The sequence below is a fragment of the Saimiri boliviensis genome, chromosome 2 (assembly GCF_048565385.1).
Source record: "Saimiri boliviensis isolate mSaiBol1 chromosome 2, mSaiBol1.pri, whole genome shotgun sequence".
NCBI classification, from domain to species: Eukaryota; Metazoa; Chordata; class Mammalia; order Primates; family Cebidae; genus Saimiri; species Saimiri boliviensis.
In genome coordinates, this window is record NC_133450.1 from 1973716 (window position 1) to 1979715 (window position 6000).

The window sequence follows — 6000 nt, forward strand, 5'->3', positions numbered from 1 at the left end:
TTGAGAAAAAAAAAAAAACAGAAAAATGTCCCAATTTAATTAATATAAGAAACTCAGCTTTGTATCCAATACAAAAGGTAGGATGCAAGGTACTGTGGAAGTTCTTCTAAGCTCAGGGGATCTACAGATGGAGTTTTGGGGGCCGAGGGACTCTCATGGTATCTAAAGAGACAATGGAGTAAACAGTATCAGAAGGCTGGGTTCTGTCTTCAGCCCCTAAACAGGCTGTTTTCTCTCCTTGGGTCTATTGTTTTCATCTGGAAGAAAAGGATTGGGTTATATCAGTGGATTTTAATTTGAGATCTTTGGGTTCCTAAGTGGGTCCCTGCGTGGGTTTCAGTGTTGCATTTATCCCAAAATCCCTGTGCATGTGTATATTTCCAGGGAGGAAGTCTATAGGTTTGCTTTTATCAGAGTTTCAAAGGATCCATGTGGCAGAAAAAGTTAAGAGCCCCCGAAGAAGGCTCTGAGCATCTTTTTGACTCTTAAAATCCACAATTTTTTTGTGATTGTTTGGAAGCATATTACATTAAAGGCCTATGCTTAAAAGAGTCATGACTGATCCAATGTCATTACTTATCATTAATCCATTTGACTCAGGGAAAAATAAGTATCTAAAACAAGTAACCTGTTCTAAAAAATGTGTTATGAGAATCCAAAGATCAATTTTCTTGACTTATAAAAGCTCATAGTACATAGCAAATTTGGTTTCATTTATATTTTTATTGAGGTATAATTTACATAAAGTACACAAATGTTAAGTATAGAGTTCAATCATTTTTTTAGATTTGTTTGCTGTGAGAGCCTTGAGATAAGGGACTGTGTGATTTCTCCTAGCTCACCTACAAAGAAGAGGAACTAAATAAATTTTTGTGAAATGTATACATTCTGCTATTTTGGCATTCTTTTAGAAGTATGTATTATGGCCGGGCGCGGTGGCTCAAGCCTGTAATCCCAGCACTTTGGGAGGCTGAGGCGGGTGGATCACGAGGTCAGGAGATCGAGACCATCCTGGTCAACACGGTGAAACCCCGTCTCTACTAAAAATACAAAAAATTAGCTGGGCATGGTGGCACGTGCCTGTAATCCCAGCTACTCAGGAGGCTGAGGCAGGAGAATTGCCTGAACCCAGGAGGCGGAGGTTGCGGTGAGCCGAGATCGCGCCATTGCACTCCAGTCTGGGTAATGAGCAAAAACTCCGTCTCAAAAAAAAAAAAAAAAAAAAAAAAGAAGTATGTATTATGGGTAATAGAGTTAGCTTTGAAACTATTGAAAGAAAGATTTGCAGATTTCTTAACTTTTTGAGCTTGGTAAGATGTGTGTTACAATGAGCAGTAGCTTAAAAAACAAAGCAGTACTTAACATACGTGGATGCAGCCCCTCGTGTTAGAGGCTGATTTCTAACAGAATGAATGAGATTTGCCACAACAAACAACTTAAGTGGGAAAGCCAAAAAACTCAATGAGATTGCAGCTCTGCACAAATGGAACACAAGACAAAAGAACAGACTGTCAGCCGCGAATGGGAGAAGAACGCAGACTGAATGATCGTGCAATTAGGGGGATTTCGTTGGCTGTTTAATCTTTTATCAGTCTTTTGAGGGAAGAAGGAAACGTGAGAATTCCAGGGTTATGGTAGAGTCTTAGAAGGTGACAGAAAATGTGTAGGTGAGTGGGTGTATTAGAATACCTACAAAATCTTTTCATTTCCGAAGAATATCTGAATGTGTAAGCAGTCACAAAACCTTTCTAACCTGTTAGAAGTACTTTCAAGAAATTCAGTGTAACTGTTTTTCACTGAATAAGATTTCCATAAATTAAAGATAGATCTGTCCCAATGATCAAATGTAATGATAGCTCCAACCTCAAATAGAAGCCATCCTCTGCTTCCGGCAATTCACATTTATGGCCCTTGGCTAGTTATACTGGTGCATCTCTTGCCCTAAAGGTAGCCCAAGTGGACAGATATTAGAGTGCCTTCCTTGACTTGCTCCCTATACACATAGAGTGACCATACATCCTGGTCCACCTGACGTGATTATTAATCATGACTCTTTCACACTCAAAAGGATACCAGAATGGGGTGGTAAATTATGTGGTCATCTTACCTTTGGGTCTCACATTCAAACTGTCCAGCCCCCTCCCTGAACTCCTCCCTAAGCCCCAGGCTTTATTATGCCTCAAAACGTTTTCCCACACTCTTTTCCCCAGGTTTTCAACAATAGGTCCTTGAAGTCTTAGTTAAACACATTAGCAGTAAAAATAAAGAACCCTAACAAAGAAGGCCTGAAAAGAGGACTAGCCTGTGGCTTAAGCAAGCGTTTCTGATGAATTACAATGAAATTGATTTCCTTTGGCATTACTAAACCAGCTCTGAAGACAATTTCATGGAGGAAATCAAAATCTGAAATGAGCAGAGTGACTTTGAAAGACAGCACTGCTTGAATTTGTAAGTTCTTGAGCGTTTGTAGAAAGAAAACTGAGGCATGGCTTTCTAATCACACCGTGCATTTAGGTCTTAGGTATTCACAGATCCCACTGAAGAAGAGAAAATGCAGTTGCTCTGATTGCAACTCCATCACAAGAGGGTGTTCAGCGAACTGTGATTGATTTGGTCTTTGGTTTTTTTTTTTTTTGATTCAGGCTCAAACTCAAGTCTATGGGATTTTAAGGTTAATTTCTGTTTAAAAAATAAAACTAAAAATTGGCCAGACGCAGTGGCTCATGGCTGTAATCCCAGCACTTTGGGAGGCTGAGACAGGCAGATAGCTTGAACCTCGGAGTTCAAGACCAGTCTGGGAAACATGGAAAAACCCCAGATCTATAAACACAAAATACCAAAAAGAAAATTAGCCAGGTGTAGTGGCATGTGCCTGTAGTCCCAGCTGCTCAGGAGTCTGGGGTGGGAAGATGGCTTGAGCCTGGGGGACAGAGGATGCAGTGACCCAAGATCACGCCACTGTACTTCAGCCTGGGTAACAGCATAGAAATAAAGGAGTTATACAAGTTGTGCATGCCTACTTGTTTATTTTGGAAAAATCAGTGTACACAAATAAGAAAAAAGGAAAAGAGATCCCAAATCACATTCTCATAAATAACTGCTATTAACATTGGTGTATAACTTTCCAAAGATTTTCTGTGCACAGTATATATACTTCTAAAGGTGGTGTTCTAGTCCATTTGTGCTTCCATAACAAAATACCTGAGACTGGATAATTTATAAAGAACAGAAATTTATTTCTCACAGCTTTGGAAGCTGGAAAGTCCAAGATCAAGGCGTGGGAAGGATTCGTGTCTGACAAAGGTTGCTCTCTCCTTCCAAGACGGGACCTTGTTGCTGGATCCTCCGGAGGGGAAGAATACTGTGTCCTCACATGGCAGAAGGAATGGAAGGGCAGAAAAGGCTAACTCCCTCTGTCAAGCTCTTTTATATAAGGGAATCTGGTCCTCTTCATGAAGGCTCTGAATCAATCACTGCCTGAAGATCACACCTCTTAATACTGTTACATTAGGAATTCTGTTTCAGTGTGAATTGTAGAGGGGCCAAAAACATTCAAACTATAGCAGGCAGATACACCTTTTGCAAAAATAGGATACAAAGGAAGCTACTACTGTCGATGAAATAGCCCAGAAAAGCAGAGAAACCGTCCAGAACGACCTAGAAGGCCTGGGAATCCCTTTAAAATCCTCAGCAAATATACACATTTAATCTCAGGAGTTTCTCTGTATCAGTGAACTGTTGTCTGATATGCTTTTCCTTATTTTTACCTCTTTGGTGGCATTTCTTTAGCTCTTACCACAAATACTGCTTCCTCCGGATTCATCTGAACTCTGGGAACCTGCAATCTATTTTGGAATTGAGTATAGCAAGCTAGACCTTGAGTCCCCTCCAAAATATAACTCCTGGTCTCTACTCACACAGACTACTCATTATGCCCAAAGTGAGAGGTATCCCATATCGTCTGGCTAAACAAACTCTGACCTGGCCCTTACTTAATAGCGGAATTAGAATGCAAGTGTACAGGGAGTATGGAAACATGCATTTATTGTATCTGTTATTTATTCCGCTAGAGAGGTCGGACCTTAGACTTCTGCTACCTGTGCCTTCTTTGAAAGAGTTCCCACTCATGTGCAATGAGGGAAAACATCTATATTCTGAAGTTGTCGTTTATAGTTTTCTGTATGTGTCAATTAGTAACATTTGTTAACTGTGCAGTATAGATCTTCACTATACTCACATTTTGTATGTTTGTCATTATCACTTACTGAGAGATGTTTTTATAATCTCCTGCCCTGATTTCTACTTATTTAAGTTTTGTCAATCTTTGTCATATGTATTTTGAGATTGTGTTATTCAGGACTTACACATTTATAATTGTTTTCTCTTCCCTGCGGACTGCGGTTTAATCATTACAAAGTATTTTCTTATCGTTAGTAGAGTTTTTGTTGTAAACTCTGCCTTGTTTGATGTTATTATTGCCCAGAAGATTTTATTATTATTTCATACAATTAAAATTTATGTAGAGTTTCCTTTTTCTTTTCTTTCTTTCTCTTCATTTTTTTTTTTTTTTTTTTGGAGATGGAGTCTCACTCTGTCACCCAGGCTGGAGTGCAGTGGCGCGATCTCGGCTCACTGTAACCTCCACTTCCCTGGCTCAAGCAATTCTCCTGCCTCAGCCTCCCAAGTAGCTAGGACCACAGCCACCTGCCACCACGCCTGGCTAATTATTGTATTTTTAGTAGAGACAGGGTTTTACCACGTTGGCCGGGATGATCTCAAACTCCTGACCTCAGATGATTCGCCTGCCTTGGCCTCCCAAAGTGCTAGGATTATAGGCATGAGCCACCATGCCTGGCCACTTTCTTAATCTGAGAAAAAATGTCTGCAAATTCGTTATACCTAAAGTTAAACTATTGAATGCTTCCCCATTAGAAAAAGTAAAGAGGCTAAGATGCTCACTATTTTCTCTTCTAGTCAATATCATACTAAAGATACAATTCTTCCTAGTGCACAAAGATAACAAAGGGAAATAAAAGGTATAAGTGTTGGAAAGAAAGAAACAAACTGGTAGTATTTGCAAATGACATTGTTTAGTTTGCCAGAAAATCCAAAGGAATCCATAAATAATCTGTGATAATTAAATAAGTAAACTTACCAATATCACTAGTCCAAGGTCAGCCAATTTAATTCCATATTCCAGAAATCTGAGTTAGAAAGGAAAATTTTAAAACAATACTCTTTATAATAGTCTTTTTAAAAAATCAAATATGTTCCATTAAGTATAATGAAAGCTATTCAAGTTATCTTCACAGAAGGTTTTAAATGATTTTGAGAGTTAGTGTTTTATATTTAAGGCATTTTGCCTGCCAGGCTATGAAGATATTCTCCTAAGTTATCTTTTGACAGAGAAATGAAAGAAGACATTTTAAACCCCAAAGCATATACTACGTTCAAGGATTAGAAGATTCAATGTTGTGAAGATGTGAATTCTCCCCAGATTGAGGTATATATTAAATGTAATCCCTTTCAGAGTTCCAGGAGTTTTGTTCTGTGGAATTGATGACAGATTCTAAAACTCATCTGGAACTGAAAAGGACCAGAAATAGCCAGCTCGATCTTGAAGAAGAGAAAGAACGTGGGAGGATTTATGCAACTGTCTATTAGACTCATTACACAGTTACTGTAATTAAAACAGTGTGGGATCAGCACTGCATAGTGTCAAGAAACAAACCCACACATATAGGCCCACTTGATTTATGACAAAGTCGGAACTCCAGAAGAGTGTGCTAAAGACAGAATTTCCAGTAAACGTGACTGGGTCAATTAGATGATCATATAGGAAAAAAAACAAAAACAAAAACAAAGACAAAACTTTGATCCCTACTTTACACACATAAATTCCAGGTGATTTGTAGATCTAAATGTATCAGTAGAATAATAAAACTTCTAGAAGTCGAAGCATCCCAGCAACCCAACCACGGCCGGTCTTCCCTGGACAGC